Source organism: Lathamus discolor, chromosome W (assembly GCF_037157495.1).
Source record: "Lathamus discolor isolate bLatDis1 chromosome W, bLatDis1.hap1, whole genome shotgun sequence".
NCBI classification, from domain to species: domain Eukaryota; kingdom Metazoa; phylum Chordata; class Aves; order Psittaciformes; family Psittacidae; genus Lathamus; species Lathamus discolor.
Genome location: NC_088908.1, coordinates 29,284,951 through 29,310,755, shown reverse-complemented (window position 1 = coordinate 29,310,755; position 25,805 = coordinate 29,284,951). Strand labels below are relative to the sequence as shown.

General features: G+C 45.0%; 1 long non-coding RNA gene across 2 annotated transcripts; it reads right to left on the bottom strand.

Annotated features, from left to right (window-relative positions):
- Nucleotides 1–1,844: 1,844 nt before the first annotated feature.
- On the bottom strand, nt 1,845–21,474 carry LOC136004464 (uncharacterized). 2 transcript variants are annotated; one of them, XR_010608461.1, is made up of 3 exons: nt 21,437–21,474; nt 3,217–3,299; nt 1,845–2,290 (listed from the first exon to the last, which is right to left on the bottom strand). It is a non-coding gene; the product is annotated as an uncharacterized LOC136004464 (long non-coding RNA). The 2 variants fall into 2 exon arrangements; XR_010608462.1 differs by lacking the exon at nt 21,437–21,474 and adding an exon at nt 3,949–4,012.
- Nucleotides 21,475–25,805: the final 4,331 nt, after the last annotated feature.

The following is a 25,805-nucleotide window of genomic DNA, read 5'->3' as shown; positions in this document are numbered from 1 at the left end:
TATATACAATAAGGTCACACAGGAGCTTGTGGAAACTTTGCTTTTTCAGTGCTCAACTTTCAAATCTCACTCTACCGAAATGCTCCTAATTAATTTTGGAAACTAAATACCTAGGGATGCAGCCATATTGTTTATTTAAATATATATTTTACACAGCAGCCAAATTAAGTGGGACAGCTTGTTTGCTATGGGTTCTTGCCCTATGGGATCTTTAAGACACAATGCATTAAACAAGACAGGAAAATAACAGGTCATGAAAGAAACAGCATTAAATATTGGTATACTTCATTCTTATATTTTTTGGTATGTAAAATCCACAAGATTTACAGATTTCACTAGCAGAAGTTTAAAAACTGCAGTAAAGAAGCCAAGCAGGTAGGTGGTGCAAAAAACTACAGCCATTCCAACAGATAGCCTCTGTCTAGACAATTTAATGTCACCTATTACTTAGCTGCGACCAGGCAAGAACCTTGTGTCAAATTTAATTTGACTGCTTTGTATGTTCACCTTAGATAAACAAGCTGTATATTTCTGTATATTTGAAACGCAACACTAACTCATTCCATTGTCAAAATGTTTCTTGGTTTTCTGTTTCTTGAAGTCACAATTTAATTCCCCAAATTAAAATGCAATTCCTTTGTTAAGAAATTTGCATCAAAATGGAAGTAAATTAAAAAATTGTCTTGAAAGAAAGCCTATAATGAAGAGTAAAGAGCATCAGCATTAGTTAGCCAGCTCTAACAACACAGAGGGCCATGTTTAGTCTTCCAAAACCCTGTGCCATCACATAACGATACATGGAAGACAGTTTTCTGAACACACCTCTTGATCTGTGAAGATCTCAATGAAGTTATGGAAGGAGAAAGTCCCTGATTGAAGAATGAGTTCTCCTGTGTTTTCAAAGCACTGCCCAGTTAGTACAAGGAGCTTGTGTCTTGCAGCATATGTGATCATTAAGCGCACCTAGAATGAAGCACATCAATAATTGTTTTTTCCCTTATTATTATTATTATTAGTGGTAATAAATGTTGTTTTGTATGGTGCCTTAGTTATGGGACTGTTCTTATCTTAACCCGTGGGATTTACATTCTTTTGATTCTCCTCCCCATCCCTCCAGCAGTTCCCAGCTGGGCTTAAACCATAACAGTTATCAGCATTGTTCTCAGACTAAAGTCAAAAACACAGCACTGCACCAGCTGCTAAGAAGGAGAAAAATAACTTATAGGTGAACCCAGGACAATGGGGATAAAATAACTGTTGACAGAGTTTGAGTAGCTGTGGTACTGGTCATCAGAGTTTGAGTAGCTACAGTGCTTTTTGTGGAGACAGAAGTGGCTCCAATGCCTGTCACTGGGGTTTGAGTAGCCATAGTTCTTTACCACTTTCTCCACAGGGCTGCTCTCAATCCAGTCTCTGCCCAGCCTGCATTTGTGCTTGGGATTTACCCAACCTAGGTGCAGACCTTGCACTTGGCCTTGTTGATCTTCATGAGGTTTGTGCTGGCCCAGCTCTCAAGCCTGTCAAGGTCTCTCTAGATGGCATCCCTTCCCGCCAATGTGTCGATTACACCACACAGCTTGTTCTCACTTTTGTCCAGTAAGAGTCTCATTTAGCCAGCCAAGGTAAATCTCAGTTTGTAAATTCTGGTTGTGACCAATGTGGCAAGATGAAATTGAAGAAAAGATTGCCTATCACAGTCTAGCGAAAGGAAGTTAACAGTGACCTAGACAAACATCATTAACATCAAACCTAGACAAATTAGACTTAGTCCGTGTTTTTCCATGTGGTCATCTGTCGTGAAAGGAAGACTTGGACGACTCAATATGAGTTAACAGCAAGCTTCGTTTATTGGGCTTCTACCTTCGGTTAATATAACAGTGAATATGCAAATACTAGGCACTTGATTGGTTCTGGCACAAATAAGGCATTGTGTAAGCTCTATATTTTTGCAGCTACACAGTGCACCCCCCCACCATCCTCCTTCTCATGCACTTATCACTTAGTGGCCTTGGCTGTGATTGGTCATAGTATGTTGCTGTTTGCCGGTGTCCTTCATTTCCTCATTATCTGGCCTGAGAGGTTTGCACCATGTTCTACACAGATGTCTTGTTTCAGCTCGTTGATGGGAACGTGACCTTTTGACCTTTTTCGACAAGCCAATCCTCCACAGTCATCCATCACACGAATGACAAACAACAGTGACAGAAGCAGCATTTCCCTACTTTCGGCAGTTCCTTCAGCTCTTCCGGCAGTTCCTCCCCCATCCTTTGTAGCATTTTACTCTGTAAACCTGAGTGTATTAAAGACAAACCTAAGAGCTGCTACCCAGCTGACATCCTTGCTCCTTACCAACTGCCTCTAACGCAACATAAGAGATTTTTCACACATAATTTTTTAGTGCATGAGCTGCCATTAACTAAGGTTACTTACTTCTTTGCACTTTAAAAACTTCAGAAATGTCATTTGTTTTGGTATGGTTCCTCCAGTTTGTGTTTAATATCACTTAAGGTTGGTAAGAAAAAATATTTTTCACAAATTACTGCAGGCAGAGCCACTTCATTTCCCAAAAGAACTTGTACTATGCCAGTGCTTCCCAGCACTGGCTAGCAATGTAATTATCCCTATTTTTTACAACATTCAGTCTCACTAACTATATTTGTCAAGTTTGTCTTTGAGCTACACGCTCAGTTCTTTGACTCTATTCTAGCAAGTTTATGAGGAATGGGCAGTCCTTTTCTGGGGCACTCTCCAGAGTCATTGAACATGTCACATGATTTTTGAAGGGCAAATCACATAGATCAGCCTAGAGTCACCACCACTTAGATGGTAATTCATCTCAAAGACCTAAATTTATCTCAGGGCATGTGGTTTCTTTTCAGACACTTCTTTATATGCAATATAAGCATCTAGACCTACTAAACAGTGGAAGAGCAGAAGAAAAGCAGATGCAGTTTCACCACACCTTCCTTTATGAAAAAGGGAATTTTTTGTTTTACAAGGAAACACATGCTGGAATAAGTGGTATGTTTCTGTCCTATGCCTTTGATGCTTTATCAGGAGTCCAGCAAATCAGGAAGGAAAACAAGGGATGGCTGATGTTTTTAATAATATTTGCTCCTAACATGTCCTTTCATCCACAGTTAGGAGCTGCTCTCAAACTGTCTAATTAATGGAACTTTCATGACACATCCAGTGAAGTATTTCTGACTGACTTACCTCAGTACTAACTGCTTCATCTGAGGGATTTATCAGGACTGCAGTTTCTAAGACATCACTTCTGTGGTGAAGAATCTTGTGACCTGGAAGGGAAGGAGGGAGGGAAGGAGGGAGGGAGGGTGTCATGGTTTAAACCAATCCACACAGCTCGTCCACTCACCCCCCCCCCCCCCCGACCCTTCCCACTCCCAGAGGGATGGAGAGGAGAATCAAGAGAATGTAACTCCCACGGGTTGAGATAAGAACAGCCCAGTAACTAAGGTATAACACAAATCACTACTGCTACCACCAGTGATAATACTGATAAGAGAAAATAACAAGAGAATACGATACCACCGCCAAACGAGTTTGACCCCCCCGAAGAGAGACCATGCCCTTCCAGGTAACTCCCAGTTACCTCCCTGGGCATGACGTGCTGTGGTATGGAATACCTCTTTGGCTAGTTTGGGTCAGGTGTCCTGTCTCTGCTTCCTCCCGGCCTCCCCTCATCCCCGGCAGAGCATGAGACTCACAAAGTCCTTGGCCAGAATAAACATTACTCAACAACAATTAAAAACAATCGGTGTTATCAGCTCTCTGACCAGGCTGGAAGTCAAAACACAGAGCTTGCACTAGTTACTAAGAAGGAGCAAAACGGCTCCTGGTAAACCCAGGACAGAGGGAGGGAGGGAGGGAAGGAGGGAAGGAGGGAAGGAGGGAAGGAAGGAAGGAAGGAATTAGAATACACCAGACCTTTCCTGCCATGTATACCCAGAAATGTTGATGAAAAAGGCTTCTGCTTCTCAAACACAACATTGCTCAGTTGGGAAAAATGTCTTCCTCAGAGACTTCCTTTGTCTGTTAAAAACGTCTTCTCTGAGTTGAAGAACTCTAGGAACAGATATTTTATGGTTCATTTAAAAGTTTTTTTCTCCCCTCAATTTCCAGAAATTCTTCCACAAGGCACAGACAGCTAGGGGACTCTGCGCATTGGTGCTACTTGAAATGCAGAGTGACAAATATTTCCAGCTTCAGAATTCACTGTATATTTGTGACTTGTGCGAAGTTTCCTTCTAATGCCTTGCAAGCCATGCCATCTGCTACTGCCAGACAGCAGGTGACTGGCATAAAACGGCAGTCATCTGATAGAGAAACAATAATTAAAGTTCTTTACAAAGAAAAAGAAAAGATGCTTAAAGTCGCATAAGGGTTGCATTTGAATGTCAGCTCAGGTGTGAAAAAGTCATCATCCTGCTGGAGAATTTTTATGAGCAGGAAGAGTCATAGATATATTAGGGTCACCCATACCTGCAAATGCCAAATGCAGTAGCCCAGGCTTGCTTCTAATTGCATGGTGTTGTGGTTTAAGCCCAGATGGTAATTCAGAACCACGCAGTCACTTGCTCACTCAACCCCTTCATCCCTCCCCCCCCCTCCCAGAGGGATGGGGAGGAGAATCAAAAGAATGCAAATCCCATGGGTTGAGATAAGAACAGTCCAATAATCAAGGCATAATACAAAACCACTACTACTACCACCAATAATAATAATGATAAGGGAAATAACAAGGGGAGAGAATATAAAACTAAAAGGGAAAAGAAAAAGATAACACTTAACACAAGTGATGCACAATACAATTGCTCACCACCCACCAACCAATACCCAGTCCGACCTGAGCAGCGATCTGGGCCTTCTAGGTATCTCCCCCCAGTTTATATACTGGGCATGACTTGCTGTGGTATGGAATACCCCTTTGGCTAGTTTGGGTCAGGTGCCCTGTCTCTGCTTCCTCCTGGTTTCCCATGCCCCTTCTCACTGGCAGAGCATGAGAGACTGAAAAGTCCTTGATCAGGGTAAGCATTACTTAGCAACAACTCAAAACATTGGTGTGTTATCAGCAGTGTTCTCAGGCTAAAGTTGAAAACACAGCACTGCACCAGCTACTAAGGAGAAAAAAACCTGTTATAGCTGAACCCAGGACACATAGACACATCTGCAGGGAAAGTGAATTGACTTCAAGAGCATATCCTATCTCAGCTCTCCATTCCTTCTCTCATAGCTTTAGCTGTGGTCTGCTGCCCATGGTCTTTCAACAGGATTTGAGCCCCAACATGCCTAATGCTGTTTGTTCTGGTTTTCCATTTCTAATATTTTTTGGGACACTGCCACCTGCTTCAGAGTCCTTGGCCATTTTCCATGACCCTGAAAGGAGAACTACCACAAAAGTCAGTGGGAGATTAGCTTAACACTCAGTGACAGACTTGGCAAGTTGCATCTCTAATACTGATTTTGCTTCAAACCCTCACCCAAATAAAAACAAAAGCCTGGTGTGAATGGATGTCCTGGGTTCAGCAGTAGCAGTCATTTTTCTCCTTCTTAGTAGCAGGTGCAGCACTGTGTTTTGAGTTGTGGCCTGGGAACAGAGCTGATAACACAAATGTTTTAGTCTGACCAAGGACTTTCTGAGCCTCATGCTCTGCCAGGGAGGAGGGGAAGCCAGGAGGAAACAGAGACAGGACACCTGAACCAAACTAGCTGAAGAGGTATTCCATACCACACCATGTCATGCCCAGGATGTAACGGGGAGTTACCCAGAAGGGCTAGGACTGTGGGGTTGGAGTAGGTATCGGTCGGTTCTCGGTTGGCTGGGGTGGGATGAGTTATCGGTTGGCTGGTGGTGAGGTGTTGTATTCTCTTCCCTTGTTATTTCCTCCGTCATTATTATTATTGGTGGTAGCAGTAGTGATTTATGTTATACCTTAGTTACTAAACTGTTCTTATCTCAACCCATGGGATTTGCATTCTTTTCAGTTCTCCTCTACGTCCCTCTGGGTGTAGGGGGAGGGCAAGAATGGGGGAAGTGAGAGAGCGACTGCATGATTTATGGCTGACTTTGTTTAAACCACAACAATGGACATTTTGATGCTCCTCTAATGAATTTCATTATTGACTTTTCAGTCTTTTAAAAACATTTCTGTCCTATTCTCATGACTTTACTGCTCATGAAACTCACAGTCCTCCTTAGCTGATCCTAGGTGCTTGCACAGAGCATTTCAGAAGCCAAAAAGGGATTGGGTGAATTCCAGAACTCAGTAGTATTTGGCAGTGGTGACCTTGACAGCAGCACCAGGGTATCGCTTGTTACAAAACAGAGGCAAAAAGCCATTTTGCTTTTATTTTAACAGTTCACTAAAACCTAATGACTCATGTTATTACAACATCTGCATTGTTTCTCAGCAACTTAAAAGATGCTGTCAGTTTAAGAAATGCATATTCAGTATGCATCTTGTGTTTGGAGTGGAGCAGTGTGAGCTCTGCACCAGAGCCCCTGACAAGGGGAAGGGTTTAGCATGCTTGCCACAGGAGGAGAATGGGATAGGTATGAGATTGCTTGAGTACGTATGCTGTTGCTGCAGATATGCCCCTGACAAAAGTCTCTCTCTTCACACCTAGACTTGCAGCTAAGCAAGCTGAGGGTGCCTTTTAGAAGACTGCAGTTTCCCAGGGTTTTTTTTTTTTGTGGAATCCAACACTGAATTACATAATTTGTGGAGGGTAACCACAGGTAAAGCCAGTCTTCTGCCTGAAGTCCCCCACCCCACGAGTAATGCTCTGGCAGTATGCAATGGCAAGGACATGTGCAGTTGCTTGCATTAGGGGCCACTGCTGGATATCTTTGCTCCTTTGGGTGCAACAGATCAGAAACCCTTCTCATAAGTGTGCACAGCCGTCAGAGTAGCAAAGGGCCAAAACACAGTAAAAAGGCAGTGAGGTCAGTGGAATAGGCTTTTGCTTATTTACCTGGCTACTGAGCTGCTGTTTATGCTCTCCTGCTAGCTATTGACAACTCATACAAGTTCTAATGGCTTTGGCACTAGTCAGAAAAAACAGTAGCATCTTTACTGAACCTGAAGGCTTGGAGTTTGAGGACTTTGAGATTCTGGGATAGGTATGTTTGGAACATGTTTCTGGAAAAAACACCCCAAAAACCAAAACCAAGAACTAATTTAAAAAAATAAAAATAAACTACCACAGTGAAGAAATTGACAGTGGTATTTATGTGTGGTCCATACAACTGACAGTTAAGGTTACATCCCAGTAAAACATGCAATTCTTGCTTACTAGAGTTCATTGGAGCCTCAGAGCAGAGCCATTTCATTAAGGTTAAGCTGATGGGGGGGGGGGGTGGGGTGGAGGGGGGTGTGTCAGTGGATTCCATGCCATTGATAAGACAGATGCAAAATTTGTATGCCCATCATTAGTACTATGAAAGGAAGAGGAAAAAAAAAACTGAAAGGGAACACTGCTCAACTATTTGTTGATCACACACTGTTGTTCACAGAATCACAGAATCACAGAATCCCAAGGGTTGGAAGGGACCTAAAAAGATCATCTAGTCCAACCCCCCTGCAAGAGCAGGGTAACCTACAGTACATCACACAGGAACTTGTCCAGGCGGGCCTTGAATATCTCCAGTGTAGGAGACTCCACAACCCCCCTGGGCAGCCTGTTCCAGTGCTCTGTCACTCTTACAGTAAAGAAGTTCTTCCTGATGTTAACGTGGAACTTCCTATGTTCCAGTTTACACCCATTGCCCCTTGTCCTATCACTGGATATCACTGAAAAAAGCCTAGCTCCATCATCCTGACACCTACCCTTCACATATTTGTAAACATTGATGAGGTCACCCCTCAGTCTCCTCTTTTGCAAGCTAAAGAGACCCAGCTCCCTCAGCCTCTCCTCATAAGGGAGATGTTCCACTCCCTTAATCATCTTTGTGGCTCTGCGCTGGACTCCTTCAAGCAATTCCCTGTCCTTCTTGAACAGAGGGGCCCAGAACTGGACGCAATATTCCAGATGCGGCCTCACCAAGGCTGAGTAGAGGGGGAGGAGAACCTCTCTTGACCTACTAACCACTCCCTTTCTAATGCACCCTAAGATGCCATTTGCCTTCTTGGCCACAAGAGCACATTGCTGGCTCATGGTCATCCTCCTATCCACCAGGACCCCCAGGTCCCTTTCCCCTTCACTACTTTCCAGCAGGTCAACCCCCAACCTGTACTGGTACATGGGGTTGTTCTTCCCCAGATGCAAGACTCTACACTTGCCCTTGTTAAATTTCATCAAGTTTCTCCCCGCCCAACTCTCCAGCCTGTCCAGGTCTCGCTGAATGGCAGCACAGTCCTCTGGTGTGTCAGCCACTCCTCCCAGTTTTGTGTCATCAGCAAACTTGCTGAGGGTGCACTCAGTTCCCTCATCCAGGTCATTGATGAAAATATTAAACAGCACCGGTCCCAGCACCGACCCCTGAGGAACTCCACTAGTCACAGACCTCCAGCTAGATTCTGCGCCATTGACCACAACTCTCTGCCTTCTTCCTTTCAACCAGTTCTCGATCCACCTCACTACTTGATCGTCAAGCCCACACTTCCTCAGCTTATCTATGAGGATGCTGTGGGAGACAGTATCAAATGCCTTACTGAAATCAAGAAAAACCACATCTACCGCTGTACCATCATCCCTCCACCTAGTCACTTCCTCATAGAAGGCTATAAGGTTGGTCATACATGACTTCCCCCTCATAAAACCATGTTGGCTGTTCTTAATGACCCCCTCATCCTTGATATGCCTAGTGATGGAGTCAAGAATAAGTTGTTCCATCATCTTTCCAGGGATGGAGGTAAGGCTGACCGGTCTATAATTACCCGGGTCCTCCTTCTTGCCCTTCTTATAGATTGGTGTGACCTTTGCCATCCGCCAATCCTCAGGCACCTTGCCCATTTCCCACGACTTACCAAAGATGATGGAAAGTGGCCTAGCAATGACCTCCGCCAGCTCCCTCAGCACCCGTGGGTGCATTCCATCCGGACCCATCGATTTACAGATGTCCAGTTTGCATAGCTGATCCCTAACCCAATCCTCATCTACCAAAGCAAACTCCTCCTTTGTCCTGACTCCTTCTGGGGCTATAGAAATCCGGGGCCCTCGGGGAGAGTCTGCAGGAGTAAAGACAGAGGCAAAGAAGGCATTCAGCACCTCTGCCTTCTTTATATCCTCTGTCTCCAGGGTACCCACTTCGTTCAGCAGTGGGCCTATATTGCCTCTTGTTTTAGTTTTATTTGCTATGTATTTGAAGAAGCCCTTTCTATTGTCTTTAACCCGACTAGCAAGATTGAGTTCCAAGGAGGCCTTAGCTGTCCTAATTGCCTCCCTACATCCTCTAACAACTGTCCTATATTCCTCCCAAGTGGCCAGCCCCTCCTTCCATAATCCATAGATTCTCCTTTTCCACTTGAGTTTGCCCAGTAGCTCCTTGTTTAACCACGCCGGTCTCCTAGATCCCTTACTTGACTTCCTACTCATTGGGACGCTCCGATCCTGAGCTTGGAAGAAGCGGTCCTTGAATGCTAACCAACTATCTTGAGCCCCTTTACCGCCTAGTACACTTTCCCATGAGACTTCCCTTAGCAGTTGACTGAAGAGGCCAAAGTTGGCCCTTCGGAAATCCAGAACTGTGGCTTTGCTAGGTATTCTATTCCTCCCACACAGGATCCTAAACTCCACCATCTCATGGTCACTGCAGCCAAGGCTGCCATTGACCGTCACCACTTCGACCAAACCCTCCTTGTTGGCGAGTACTAATATGAGACAATATGGAGGGCTACCATATGTAATCATGATTCCTATACTGGAGTATTCCCCCATTGCAGTGCATTTATTGTTATGGCTTCAATATGGCACCATGTTGAAAAAAGAATTGAACTAAAAAATGTATGGAGCCCTCAGGACTCTAGTAGCTGTTTACGTAAGTAAGTTCTCATTTGCCTCAGCAGGTTATTTCAGACAGTGGTCTGATCTAAAACAAACACCACCAAAAAAAAAGCCCCAAAATAGGCTAAAAGATGTCAGGGAAGCTGAGAGGAAGTAGGACTGCTTGCTCCAGGCTCAAACTGTGCAGGGGGCTCAAGCGCCCATTGTACCTCATGGGGGAAAGAAAGAGGCTGGGAACTAGTAACTAGTAACCCAGTACTAGTAACTAGTAACCCAGGAAGCCAGGAACTAGTAACAAAAAAAAAAAAAAAAACAACAAAAAAAGGAGGAAGAGGACAATTAAAAGCAAGGGGCTTCCTCCTAAATCTGATGTCCACACCCAGAACTGCTTTGCAGTTCTGCAGGGGGCTAATGAAGAAACACACACCTTGCCACATGAACAATGTGCTGATGCACTGGTACAGAAGATCACTACTGATGCTGCCAGGAAAAAGTGGCGGGTCACAGTAGTAAGAGACTCTACTTTGAAAGGCACAGAGACACCCATCTGTCGGCCTGACCCAGTCTCAAGGGAGGTGTGTTGCCTACCAGGGGCACAGATCAGGAGTGTTGCAGAGAGGCTGCCTGCTCTAGTAAGTCTCACGGACTATTACCCACTTGTAGTCATCCATGTAGGTGCTATTGCTACAGACAACAGTAGCCCAGAGAACATTAAGAAGGACTACAGAGCCCTGGGAGAGGTGGTTAGGGGCGCTGGAGATCAGATAGTCTTTTCGTCAATTCTCCAGGATACAGGGGAGGACCTTAAAAAAGCTATGAGGATTGGCCAGGTTAATAAATTATTAAAATGGTGGTGTCATAGTCAGGAGTTTGGGTATTTAAAACATGGGACTCAATTTGGGAGGCCAGGTCTACTGGAGGCTGATGGAGCTGGTCTGACAACGAAGGGGAAGAGCTGTTTTGGTGGAAGGCTTGCCAGGCTGGTCGAAGATGCTTTAAACTATATGTGTTGGGGGAGGGGGGGGGCATCATTCCATCCCAACACACCCAGTCAGTTGCCAGCACCTATAATAAATGCTCGGAACAATGTAGAGATATGTCAGCTGCTTCAGCCAGTAAGCTGGCTTAATTTGGAGCTCAGCTCAGATGCCTCTATACAAACACCCATAGTATGGGGAACAAACAAGAGGAATTAGAGATGTGTGCACATCTACAGGGGTATGATATAATAGGTATCACAGAAAGATGGTGGGATGGCTCCTACAACTGGAGTGTTGGAATGGAAGGTTACAGGCTCTTTAGAAAAGATAGGCCTGGCAGACAGGGAGGGGGAGTTGCCCTTTATGTTAGAGATAGGCTGGAGAGTATGGAACTGTCTGGGGACAGGTGAGCAGTTTACAGAGTTTGTGGGTCAGGGTTAAAGGGAAAACAGCTATGGGAGACATTGCTGTGGGGATCTGTTACAGACCGCCTGATCAAGAGGACTCTGTGGATGAAGTGCTCTATACACAGATAGGAACAGCCTCATGTTCACAGGCCCTTGTCCTCATGGGGGACTTCAACCACCCTGATATCTGTTGGAGGGACAGTACAGCCCTGCACAAGCAATCCAGGAGGTTCCTCGACTACGTGGAAGACAACTACCTTCTGCAAGTAATAGAGGAGCTGACAAGGAGAGGTGCCATGCTTGACCTCGTGCTCACCAACAGGGAGGGGCTGGTTGGAAATATGACACTCCAGGGGAGACTTGGTTGTAGCGATCGTGAGATGGTTGAGTTCGAGGTCCCCAGGACAGTGAGAAGAGCATGTAGCAAGCTCACTGCCCTGGACTTCAAGAGAGCAGACTTTGGCCTCTTCAGGAACCTGCTTCGTAAGGTTCTATGGGATATAGCCCTAGAGGGCAGGGGGGCCCAAGAATGTTGGTTGAAATTCAAGGATCACCTGATATAAGATCAGGAGTGCTGCATCCAAGCTAGAAGTAAGTTCAGCAAGGGGGCCAGGAGACTTCCTAGGATGGATAAGGAGCTGCTGAGGAAAATTCAAATGAAAAAAGAGTCTTATAAAAGGTGGAAGCAAGGGCAGGAGGCCTGGGAAGAATACAGGGATGTTGTCCGGGAAGCTAGGGACCAGGTTAGGAAAGCTAAGGCCCAGATAGAATTAAACTTGCCTAGGGACGTGAAAGAAAACAGGAAGGGATTCCATAGGTACACTGCAAAAGAAAGACAGACTAGGAACCATGTGGAACCTCTCCAGAACCTATCAGGAGAACTGGCTACCCTGGATTTGGAGAAGGCTGATGTTCTCAATGACTTCTTTGCCTCAGTGTTCACTGGCAAACGCTCTGACCGCCCCACCCAAGTCTTGGAAGGCAGATGCAGGGACTGTGAGAATGAAGACCTTGGGCCCACTGTAAGAGAGGATCTGCTTCGAGACCATCTTAAAAATCTGAATGTACACAAGTCCATGGTACCTGATGAAATCCACCCGCAGGTCCTGAAGGAGCTGGCAAATGAAGTTGCTAAGCCACTGGCCGTCATATTTGAAAAATCACGGCAGTCAGGTGAAGTTCCTGACGACCGGAAAAGAGGAAATATAATCCCCACTTTCAGGAAGGGGAAAATGGATGACCCAGGGAACTGCAGGCCAGTCAGTCTCACCTCTGTGCCTGGCAAAATCTTGGAGCACATTCTCCTGGAAGGCATGCTAAGGCACATGAAAAACAACAAGGTGCTTGGTGACAGCCAGCATGGCTTCACTAAGGGGAAATCCTGCCTGACCAATTTGGTAGCCTTCTATGATGGACAGGGGTAGAGCCGTTGACATCATCTACCTGGACTTGTGCAAAGCTTTCGACACTGTCCCGCATGACATCCTTGTCTGTAAACCGGAGAGGCATCAATTTGATAGGTGGACCACTCGGTGGCTAAAGAACTGTCTGGATGGCTGCACACAAAGAGTTGTGGTCAATGGCTCAATGTCCGGCTGGAGACTAGTAACGAGCGGTGTCCCTCAGGGATCAGTGTTGAGACCGGTCATTTTGTCAGTGACATGGACAGTGGGATTAAGTGCTCCCTCAGCAAGTTTGCTGATGACACCAAGCTGTGTGGTTCGGTTGATATGCTGGAGGGAAGGAATGCCATCCAGAGGGACCTTGACACGCTTGTGAGGTGGGCTGATGCCAACCTTATGAAATTCAACCATGCCAAGTCAAGGTCCTACACCTGGGTCGGAGCAATCCCAGGCACAGCTACAGGTTGGGCAGAGAAGAGATTCAGAACAGACCTGCAGAGAAGGACTTGGGGGTGTTGGTCCAAAAGAAACTTAGCATGAGCTGGCAGTGTGCACTTGCAGCCCAGAAAGCCAACCGTATCCTGGGCTGCATCAAAAGAAGTGTGACAAGCAGGTCGAAGGAGGTGATCCTGCCCCTCTACTCTGCCCTTGTGAGACCTCACTTGATGTACTGTGTACAGTTCTGGTGTTCTCAACATAAAAAGGATATGGAACTGTTGGAGCAAGTCCAGAGGAGGGCCACGAGGATGATCAGGGGACTGAAGCACCTCCTGTATGAAGACAGACTAAGAAAGTTGGGGCTGTTCAGCCTGGAGAAGAGAAGGCTGTGTGGAGACTACATGGCAGCCTTCCAGTATCTGAAGGGGGGCTATAAGGATGATGGGGAGGGGCTCTTCATTTGTGACTATAGTGACAGGACAAGGGGTAACAGGTTAAAACTTAAACAGGGGAAGTTTAGATTGGATATAAGGAGGAAATTCTTTCCTGATAGGGTGGTGAGGCACTGGAATGGGTTGCCCAGGGTGGTTGTGAGTGCTCCATCACTGGCGGTGTTCAAGGCTAGGTTGGATGAAGCCTTGTGTGGGATGGTTTAGTGTGAGGTGTCCCTGCCCATGGCAGGGGGGTTGGAACTGGATGATCTTGAGGTCCTTTCCAACCCTAACTATTCTATGATTCTATGATTTTCAACTCTAACTATTCTATGATACTGTGATTCTATAATAGACTGTCGTGGTTTAAGCCCAGATGGTAACTTAGAAGCACACAGCTGCTCACTCACTTGCCCCCTTCCTTCCTCCCCTCCCACTCCCAGAGGGATGGGGAAAAGAATCAAAAGAATATAAATCCCACGAGTTGATATAAGAACAGACCAACAACTAAGGTATAATACAGAACCACACTCCTACCACTAATAACAATAATGATAAGGGAAATAACAAGGGGAGAGAATGTAAAACTAAAAGGAAAAAAATCCAATAAACAGAAGTCATGCAGCGTACTATTGCTCACCACCCACTGATCAATACCCATCCTGACCTGAGCAGTGATATGGCCTTTCCAGGTAACTCCCCACAGTTTTTATAGTGGGCATGATGTGCTGTAGTATGGAATACCCCTTTGGCGAGTTTGGGTCAGGTGGCCTGTCTCTGCTTCCTCCCGGCTTCCTGTGCCCCTCCTCACTGGCAGAGCATGAGACTGACAAAGTCTTTGACCAGGGTAAGCATTACTTAGCAATGACTAAAACAATTGGTGTTATCAGCAGTGTTCTCAGGCTAAAGTTGAAAACACAACACTGCGCAAAATACTTGGAAGGAGAAAAATTACTGCTATAGCTGAACCCAGGATAGTATCCACCAATTATTCCATACCATTCACATCATGCTCAGAACGCAGGCAAGCACAGCAGCTGCACCAGCCCCAGTGACAAGTACAGCAGCATCATTTGAGAGTTCTGAAGGTTTTGAATGGCCTTTGAGTACCCTTGGGATCTGCCTGCTGATTGTGATGGGGATCAGCATGTTGGCACACATACAGAGTGTGTTTTACCCATAACTATTTTGTCTCATCTCGAAATTTAAGCAGACTTGGGTTTGTGTCTTGACTAGGGTTTAGACGACGATAGAGGAAGACCAAGAGGTTTTCCCCAAGGCTGGACAGTCATGAGTGGCAGGGTGTGTGGACAGTATGGGCAAGTATCTGGTCCACTGGGCCCCTCCAGTGCTTTGGAAGCGTCAGAGGTGTAAGGCAGCTGTATGGAGTCCCCAGTGACAAGTTGCAGAAACTGCTGAAGGGGAGGGTGAATTATTTTGAGCCTGGTGGGCCCATGGGCAGAGATGCAACATAGAGATGGACTCATGATCGAGCAGTGGACTTAGCAATGGACACTATTGCCCAGGTTATTCACGAGTGTGAACACTGCACACAGCCTCTCCTGCTCTGAGAGACTGTAACAAGAGATGGAGCCTGACATCATGGACCAGATGGACTCAGCAGCTTTATAGGTATTGGTCCATGCACTAAGGAATGATCTCTCTGCCTTTCTGTGTGTGTGTGTATGTATATATAAGAGTAATGGTATATTGAAAATGTGGGATCTGAGCATGACGTGAATGGTATGGAATAAGGGGTGGATACTGTCCTGAGTTCAGCAGTAGCAGCCATTTATTTTCCCTCTTAATAGCTCGTGTAGCACTGTGTTTTTAACTTTCAGCCTGGCAACAGCGCTGATAACACTGATGTTTTTAGTTACTGCTCAAATGTTTAGTCTGACCAAGGACTTTGTGAGTCTCATGCTCTTAACATAGGCAAGAATTTTTATTTTACATCTGAGGTTTATCTGCCATGGCCTAGCTAGCTAGCTAGGACGGTGACAGCAAAGTTCTCTGGTTGTAGGTTTTTGTAAGAGTGTCCTTCTCTTAGAAGGAAGACCTAACACGGCTAGACGAGCTCCATCTGCCCGGATTTGAAGTTAGAAGTTTTCCTTCTCCTATGAGGATGGCTTGTCTTCGCTAACGAAGATTTGGGATGGGCTTTACCCACGCATTCTGAGCAAGCCTGACATCTCCTGGGTCAATCTCTAGCGACCAGTGTCACAACAGCACAACATCAAACGCCTAGTGGGATTCTGACTTATTGGCGTTCAGTCATAAGCCTGCAGATGGTAGCCTCGCGCCAGTGGCTCCTCAGCCAAGCACATGCACCAGGGTTCTGAACCTGCGGCTCCTCTCGTGCTGAGCAGGGTTACTATTGCAACAACATATCATCAGTAAGGTAAAACTAACCTGTCTCATGATGGTCTAAGCCCAGATCACATTCCCTATTAGTGGGTGAACAATCCAATACTTGGTGAATTCTGCTTCACAAGGATAGGAAGAGCCAACATCGAAGGATCAAAAAGCGACGTCGCTATGAACGCTTGGCCACCACAAGCAAGTTATCTCTGTGGTAACTTTTCTGACACCTCCTGCTTAAAACCCCAAAAGCCAGAAGGACCATGAGGCCCCGCTTTCACAGACTGTTTTTGTACTGAAAATCAAGATCAAGTGAGCTTTTGCCCTTCTGCTCTGTGGGAGGTTTCCGTCCTCCCTGAGCTTGCCTTAGGACACCTGCATTACGCTTTGACAGGTGTACCGCCCCAGTCAAACTCCCCACCTACCGCTGTCTCCGGAGCGGGTTGCACCCGGCATGTGCTGGGTGCTTGGCGCCAGAAGTGAGAGCCCCCCTAGGGGCTCGCCCCCCTGCCTCGCTGGGTAAGTGAAAAAGCGATCAGAGTAGTGGTATTCCACCGATGGCCAGGACGCTGGCGGGCAGGCCACTGAGTGCACACCCAGCCTCCCATTTATTCTACACCTCTCATGTCTCTTCACAGCGCCAGACTAGAGTCAAGCTCAACAGGGTCTTCTTTCCCCGCTGATTCCGCCAAGCCCGTTCCCTTGGCTGTGGTTTCGCTGGATAGTAGGTAGAGACAGCGGGAATCTCGTTCATCCATTCATGCATGTCACTAATTAGATTACGAGGCATTTGGCTACCTTAAGAGAGTCGTAGTTACTCCTGCCGTTTACTCGCGCTTCATTGAATTTCTTCATTTTGACATTCAGAGCACTGGGCAGAGATCACATCACGTCAACAACCGCCACGGCCCTTCGCGCTGCTTTGTGTGATAAACACATAAATGTATTGGCTTTCGCAAATCATAGGTGTGGTTATGTGGATATAACTGTACGAGTTTGCAATAACAGAAACAAAGCTCGCTAAAGACACAAGATTAGACAACAAGTTAAAGAAGGGCTGGAACTCTTGAGCAAAACGGAGTCACATAGCAAAAGAATTTGTAAAAGTAAAAGAAAGAAGGGGGAGGCTTGATATAAGAAAAGCTAGTGCCTGAACAACATAGAGTTAAAGTACGTTTTAGCTTAACTTAGGTTGTAGAAAGAGAACAGTGTTTATGTTATAAGTCTGTGGAATGTAGTGGCTCCACTAAACATGAGTCAATTGTTTTACGCTAGTCTTCTAAAGTATCTTTAGCTTTAAAGAACAATGTTTGTGTTGTAAGTCTGTGGTGAGATAACAGGATTTAGTGGCCCCACTAAACATGAATGAGTTATTTCAGACCATCCTTCTACTTATCAGTTAGTTTAGAGACAGAGCCTCCCAAACATCTGCTAGCTTGGGAAACTCCTTGTCTGCCCATCCTGCAATGAATTTTGCAGGAAGGTCGCACTGTTTTAAAACTTTGCTAGTTATCAGAAGAATTACAGATATGGCTGGTTTCAGTTAGTTGTGTGATTACTGGGGCGTCCAACTGTGCCAAAGGTAAAAAGTACAATGTAAGGAATGTTATAGAGTGCTCAGATAAAATCAGGCAGTCAATTAAGTAAAATGATATATCAATTTATTACAATAAATTTGGCAAGCGATAGCAAGCAAAACAGCACTGGGCAGCCGGGGAGCCTCTGCTCCACCAACGGCACGCAACCCCCTTTCTCGTGGTTGTGGTTCTTATAGTCCTCTACTCCCGGTATATGTGTCCTTCCGTGGTGTACTCTGCATCTGTGCCAGTTTGTTGCTAGGGGGTCTTTTTCTGCCTCTTGGTGGTCGCTGGGATGAAGGCCCCGAGTCTTTGTCTTGTAACCGTCTTGTGACCTTTGCTTAACACATGCGTAGTTCGTCATATCTTGCATAAGTACAAAGCTTGCACAAGCATTGTTTACATTACCAGATGTCTGTGGTTAATACAAGGCCTACTCCTTCTGTGTTCAAGGCTGACATCTGGTTTTTCTACTAGCATAAGCAGGATTTGATTAACAAACATTATCTCTTTTATTACAAGGAAGACTGCTTACTTCATCCCCAAGACCCCTGCCCACAATCACCGGAGAGCAGTGCGCAGATACAAGAGGAGGAGACTTATGATAATAAGTTCCTGGAACTAGTTATAATATTCCTCGCCTATACGAGGGAATTATGAATATGCATGTGACTGATTGATTCGGAGAAAACTCCAGGAACAAACTTGCCAACAAAGTTTTCAAGCTGACAAGCAGGTATTCTTTATTGCGGCACCGGGAGACACGGGGGATAGCTCCTCCTAACGTGTCTCCCTGTTGCTACACAAGCTGTCCTTATATAGTCCCTGGGCATACATACATTACGTCATTTTCCAGAAAGTTCCCCGCAGGCGTACAGAATTGTGATGGTGGTCTCTGAGGGTCGTTTACTTCTTCCAGCAATCTTCATCACTTCTGGCAGCCTTTGGAGCATGCTCAGTAGATGCCCATACCAGTTTAATTGGTTCTTTAGCACCAGAGACATAATAATCCTCCTATCCTCCTACTTATCAGTTAGTTTAACTGTAGCCCATCCTGGACACCTGCCATTCCCAGATACTCCTTATCCCTGTGTCCTGTTCTTCTAGACTGTTTTTCTTAAAACTATGTCAACTATAACGATTTATCTTGTGTGAGAATTCTCAGTATGCTCTCTAGCTGCACTCTATTTTTTTCTATGTATCATGCACCTCAGTAATTTTCCATTGCTACTGTTACAAAGCCATCAAACTTAACATTACTTAAAACTGATTCTAAAGGTTTATATATTCCATTTTGTAATTTTGTGCCCCCCATGTCACATAATGCAATAGTGAAAGTATATAAACCTGTAACAAATACTAATTAGTTGCTCCTCTGGCTAAGGTCATGAGACCAGCGCTGTTGCTTTTGCTTTATTGACTTTGTCCCTCAATAAAACCTTGTTATCTCGTTTAGAGGAGTGAGTTCGTATTTCACATTTGTTTTAAACAGTCGGATTCCCCTGGTCCGCACCAGTTCTAAACCGGCTGTTAGGCGCCGGCCGAGGCGGGGCGCCGGCCCAGGGATCCCCCCGGGGACCCACCCCTGCAGACGCCGCGCGCCGACGAGGGCCGGGAGGCGGTGGCGCGCGCGGCGACGGGCGACGGGAGCGGCAGCGGGCGGAGGGAGGGGCGGGCCGCCGCAGCTGGGCCGATGCACTGCCTCCTCCAGCGGCAGCGCGCGCCCAGCCCCTCTTCCCGCCCCAGCCCAACCGACCCAGCCCTTAGAACCAATCCTTATCCCGAAGTTACGGATCCGGCTTGCCGACTTCCCTTACCTACATTGTTCCAACATGCCAGAGGCTGTTCACCTTGGAGACCTGCTGCGGATATGGGTACGGCCCGGCGCGAGACTTACACCCTCTCCCCCGGATTTTCACGGGCCAGCGAGAGCTCACTGGACGCTGCCGGAACCTATATGGCCAGTGCAAACATCTAAGGGAGAGTGGAGGCTAACAGTGGACTATTGAGGCCTGAACGAAGTCATGCCACAGCTGAAAGCTGCCATAAGAGACATGCTAAAACTCTAATATGAACTACAGTCAAAGGCAGCCAAGGCATATGACACAACTGATATCACTAATGTGTTTTTCTTGATCTCTCTGATAGCAGAGTGCAGGCCACAGTTTGCTTTCACTTGGAGTTTTGTCCAGTACACTTGGAATCTATTGCCCCAAGGGTGGAAACAGCGCCCTACCATTTGTTGCAGAAACCACGGAAGGACAAGGTGAATCGAGTCAGTTTGCAGAGGTGAAAGATATGCATCTGGCTTTAGACATTGCTGGACAAGAAAAATGACCAATGCTTTATTTCTGTACTGACTCGTGGATGGTGGTAAATGCCCTGTGGGGGCGGTTGCAGCAATGGAAGCAGAAAAATTGGCAGTGCAGAGGTAATCCCATCTGGGCTGCAGAATTATGGCAAGATATTGCTGCTCAGGTAGAGAACCTGGTTGTAAAAGTATGTCACATAGATGCTCACATGCCCAAAACCTGACACTGAAGAACACTGAAACAATGAGCAGGTAGACCAAGCTGCTGGAATTGAACTGGCTGAGGTTGAGCTGGACTGGGAACATAAGGGTGAGCTATTTACAGCTCAGTGTGCCCATGACACATCAGGACATCTAGGAAGGCATGCAAGTACAAATGGGCTCATGATCGAAAGATGGACTTGACTACTGATGCCATTGCACAGGTTAAGCATGAATGTAAAGCACGCTCCATAATCAGCAAACATCAACAAGCATTACTGCTTATCTTACAGGGTGGGACACAGCTCTGGTAGGGTGTCAGTCACTATGAGGGCTCCCGTCCCATGTAAAACTTAAGAAAGGTCTCTACTTGCTGGTATCAGTAACATGGTCCTATGTCAACTGCTTGAGAAACCAAAAATATCCCATCTCATTTATTGAAACTGTTGATGATTTTATAAGAGCAACACAGGTTTACTGCTCAGGCTGATACTCAGATGCCCATCTGGAATGAAGGAAAGCCTCCCAGGGGAAGAGTCTTATCAAACAGAAATGAAGTATCACAGTGTGGGAGCAGAAAGCAGCAACAGCATTTTACAAACTGGCAAGAGACTGACTTATTAAACTACAGATGAAGTGGGGGAATCTGAGACTTGCACAGAAGATCTGGGGTTGCTTTACATTACTAGATTTTTACAGCATATCTCTATACACTGGACAGAACATTTTTGTGATGTGTCAGAGGAAGAAAGGAAGAAACTTTCCAGGTTGCACAGAAGCGGTTGGGTAGATAGATATTGCCCACTTCCAGTTTCTGAAAAGTAGGTCAAAATCCTATCTAAAGACTTCTGGAAATAAATATTTATCCTTTTTGAAAGAAATCTAGGTATATACTCATCCTCATTTCATTAAGTAAAGCTTCAAATTAGAAACAGATATGAACAAAGAGAGGCTTGGCAGCTGCTTGATTCAGAATCAGTCCAATAGAGAGAAGTAAACACCATGTGACAGTTCCTTAAAGGGTGATTTCCACATGCACCATCCTAGTTCCCACAGCCATAGAATCCCACTGTTCACCTACTCAGCCAAGTATTGATAACATTTAGGGTAGAATTATTGAGATTGCGATGGTGTCAGTAACATTTTCTAGAGAAGTGACTGAACAGGTCACTCCTCCCCCCCCCCCCTCCCCTCCCACCCCCTGCTCCCGGAGGGATGGAGAGGACAATTGAAAGAATGTAACTCCCACAGGTTGAGATAAGAGCAGTCCAGTAACTAAGATATAACACAAACCAGTACTGCTACCACCAATAATAATAACGATAAGGGAAATAACAAGGGAAGAGAATGCAACTACTCACTGCGGAAGATCAACGGACAGCACGCTGATTAATGTAATCAGAAACTGACGTTTATTCACTTCAGAGCACTGCCTTTTATAGCCTCCAAGCTTGGTCACGCGCTTAAGGTGTACAATGATTGGCTTCTACACATAATGCAAAGACAGCTGATTGGTAACTTCTTCAGTATCTGGGAGCAACACTAGCTGATTAGTTCTTTCTTCAGCATCCGGGAGTTGTTTTCCACTTGCAGAACTTCCGCATACGTGGCCACAACTTTGCTCTGAAGTAACTGGAACTAGGCCATTAGTCCTCACTGCGAACTCTAACCAATGGCAAGAGTCTTGGATCTCTCACATGCCCATTGCTTGTCAAAAAGCCCTCAACAAATCCCCCTTCTTTATTTTGAGCGATCCAGACCCCTTTAATCATTTGCGATACTAAAGATATTAAGCAACACCATACTATACTAATAATAACAACAAATACTATAATGCTTAATAATATCGTAATGCCTGATCTAAACAAATCTGCAAACCACCCAGTAATACCTAAACTTTTGGGCCAACCATCCAAACCGTGATTGATCATTTTCTTCATGTTATCTTTTAATTAGGATAGTTGTGGATTAATTGAACTAGAATGGTCAGATAGATTCATACACTAGTTGTTCTACTGATCTTCTTTTTCGTTGCTTGGTTTTACTTCTATAAAATGATAGCATATCCCTCATGCTGGGAAAAAACATAGTCAACTTCCCTATATAACATGGCCCTCCCTGAATGTTTTTTGGTACCCCTTGCCAAGCTCTATATCCACAGATTAAAAAATATCCTTTAGGAAATTGTTTTGCCAAATTATTATTCCAAAGAGAAAATTTACTACCTAGGGTCTCAGCACCTATTGCTCCATTAAAATATCGATTTTTTCTATAATTTTTATAATAATAAATACTCGACATATTGGTCCATTGTGTCCAAATATATTTCTGTTGTGGTTTAAACCAATCCACACAGGTCGTCCACTCACCCCCCCCCCCCGACCCTCCCCACTCCTGGAGGGATGGGAAGGAGAATCAGGAGAATGTAACTCCCACGGGTTGAGATAAGAACAGCCCAGTAACTAAGGTATAGCACAAATCACTGCTGCTACCGCCAATGATAATATTGATAAGAGAAAATAACAAGAGAATACGATACCACCGCCGAACGAGTTCGACCCCCCCAAAGAGAGAGAGAGCCTGCCCTTCCAGGTAACTCCCAGTTACCTCTCCGGGCATGACGTGCTGTGGTATGGAATACCTCTTTGGCTAGTTTGGGTCAGGTGTCCTGTCTCTGCTTCCTCCCGGCCTCCCTCGTCCCCAGCAGAGCATAAGACTCACAGAGTCCTTGGCCAGAATAAACATTACTTAGCAACAATTAAAAACAATCGGTGTTATCAGCTCTCTGCCCAGGCTGGAAGTCAAAACACAGAGCATGCACCAGTTACTAAGAAGGAGCAAAATGGCTCCTGGTAAACCCAGGACAATTTCTTATAAAAGTTTACCAATGTAGGTGCCGATCCCCCAAAATAAAAACATGACCCATTGCCTGCTAAGGATCCCCAGAGATCTAACTCCTGAGGGTCCCAAGGCATTGTGGCGTTTAAGGCACTAATGATCATTGCTCCAGCCATTCCTGGTTTATTCGCTTCCCCATAACAACAGGCTGGTTTGTGTTCTGGAACAGTACAATCATAAATTCTATGACATGTCTGGTTAATGAAAGAGCTATTTAAAACCATCCTGTTATTTATCCAATTGGTCCAGTCCACCAGGCACATGTAAGGGATGCCGCTTAACCCTGATTTTAAGGCACTACCGTGAATTACCATGGGAGGTTCTTCCCTTTCTCCTGCCAGGCGTAAATAATTTAACACATAAAATGCTTTTGCCAAGCGTTCGCTAGGTCCTACACTGCTCTCCCCTGTTTTTTGTTTAAGCAACAGGTTTTTAAGGGACTGGTGAGCCCCCTCAACAATTGCTTGTCCAGTAGGTGAATTAGGGAGTCCGGTGAGATGTTTCACACCCCAAAGCGAGCAAAAGCGGTGAAACCTAGCAGAAGTATAGGCTGGAGCACTGTCTGTTTTAAGAGATAGGGGTACATCTAAGACAGCAAAAGAGGCATGAAGATGTTTCACAATGTGGTGAGAAGTTTCTCCAGTTTGAGTGGTGGCCCAAATTGCCATGGAAAAGGTGTCGACTGAGACATGAACATAGTTTTGGCGTCCAAATTCTGGAACATGAGTGACATCCATTTGCCAAAGTTGTAGCGGTAAAATGCCTCGAGGATTTATTCCAACACCAAGGCCAAAGCCTGTTCATTGACATGCAGGACAAGAGTTTTTACAATTCCTTTTACTTCAGTAAGATTAGTCTGATTTGAAGTCACTTGAATCTTTATAACATGTGGCATACCAGCGAATCCTACACGCCATGTAACCGGTTGGAATAATGGGGGATTTAACAAATGTGCCCAGTATACTTGTCCATTACCATGGTCAACTTACTCTCTTGAAGTCAGATAAAAATAGCACCAAATAACATTTTGCTTTAGTTTGAAATTGAAAAAGTGTATTGTTTGATGAGTTTTGTTTTGTTTTCCAAGTTTTTTCCGCCTTTTGTTCATTGGAAAAAGAAATTAGAAGTAAAAACAGGAGGAAAGTGGAAAAATGCTTTATTTCACTTCAGTGAGTATGAAATGGGAGATAAAAAGGAATTTCCTCTTGACTATTACAAAAAGACAAATTAGAAATTCTTTTGAATAAATTTATCCTGATTTTATTTTTTTTGTCAATGAAAAACACATAGTTTTACATGAAAATAAAAAAGATTTCTTCTTCAGTGTTGGAGAGAAAATAGCAGTTTTAAGTAATTAGATCCTGTGTACTAGTTGGAATGACACTTAAAAATCAGTGATAAATGATAATAAAGACATTAAAAGCAATTATATCCATTGCATTGCAAAGCTGAATGTATAATTAAAACATCATCATCAACAAAACTCATGGCAAGAGAATGTGAAACTGCAGCAGGCAGTAGTTTTGAGTTAACTTTGAGCAGTTTTGAAGCCTTCTGAAGAGAGAGAATAATCTAGTATCTGAAGGGGGCCTACAAGGATGCTGGAGAGGGACTCTTCAGTAAGGATTGTAGTGATAGGACAAGGGGTAATGGGTTAAAACTTAAACAGGGGAAATTTAGATTGGATATAAGGAAAAAGTTTTTTACTGTTAGGGTGATGAGGCACTGGAATGGGTTGCTCAGGGTAGTTGTGAATGCTCCATCCCTGGCGGTGTTCAAGGCTAGGTTGGATGAAGCCTTGCGTGGGATGGTTTAGTGTGAGGTGTCCCTGCCCATGGCAGTGGGGTTGGAACTAGATGATCTTAAGGTCCTTTCCAACCCTAACTATTCTATGATTCTATGATTCTATAATCGCCTGTTGATATGGGATACGTCTTGGGTTTAAGGCAGCAGGTTCTACTGGTTTTGAATTCTTGTCAAAGGATTACAAGTTACAGAATTATATTTGGTTTCTAGGGACAAAATATAATTTCTATCACACCAGCCTGAGGATCACTGCTGTGCAAAGGCTCAACATATGCTTCCTTTCCAGCCAGTTTTAGAGATCACTCAGTTTAAGAGGGATATGAATCAAGCCATGGGTTTTGAATAGCTACATTTACACTATCATCTGCTTAATTTTGGGGTTGGCTGGAAGCTGAGAGTTCCTTCAAGGTGGTGTTGGCCACCATACATTCTACATTCAGCCTGGGCACAGGCTGCTTGAAACCCATCTGCCCTTGCAGCACACCCTATCAGTGACCCCACTGGAAGACCATTAGCTGTCTTGTATACCAGGTGTTAGTCTTATAACTCACTGCAGGCACAAAGGAGAAAAATATCTATGAGGTCTCGGTATCCTAGCTACTTGGGTGGCAAAAGCACATGGAGATGCTCTAGAGCAAAGAGCGTTGTTTTTTTTTACCTCCCAGTCTGAATCATCTCTAGCTTCTTCTGGGGACCCAACAGCAAGTACTCATTTTACACTATATTTTCATCAGGCTTTAAGATCTGCCTCAAAATACTTTGCAGAGGTTACCTAGCTCTGCTGCTTCTGTAGGATTTAAAACTAAGTATTTTACAAGGGTCCCTTCTCATGTTGATTTGAGCACACTGGAAAAAAATTGCCATATTGCTACTGCATAGAGAACAGAAAGAAAGAAATCCAGGCAAGCACTGACAGGTTTGTACAAGAACATGAAAAATGGGGAACTACTGGATCTGTTACTGCACAGGTCCAGCAGATCATGGTCCTGCACTGGGAACATAGAATCATAGAATAGTTAGGGTTGG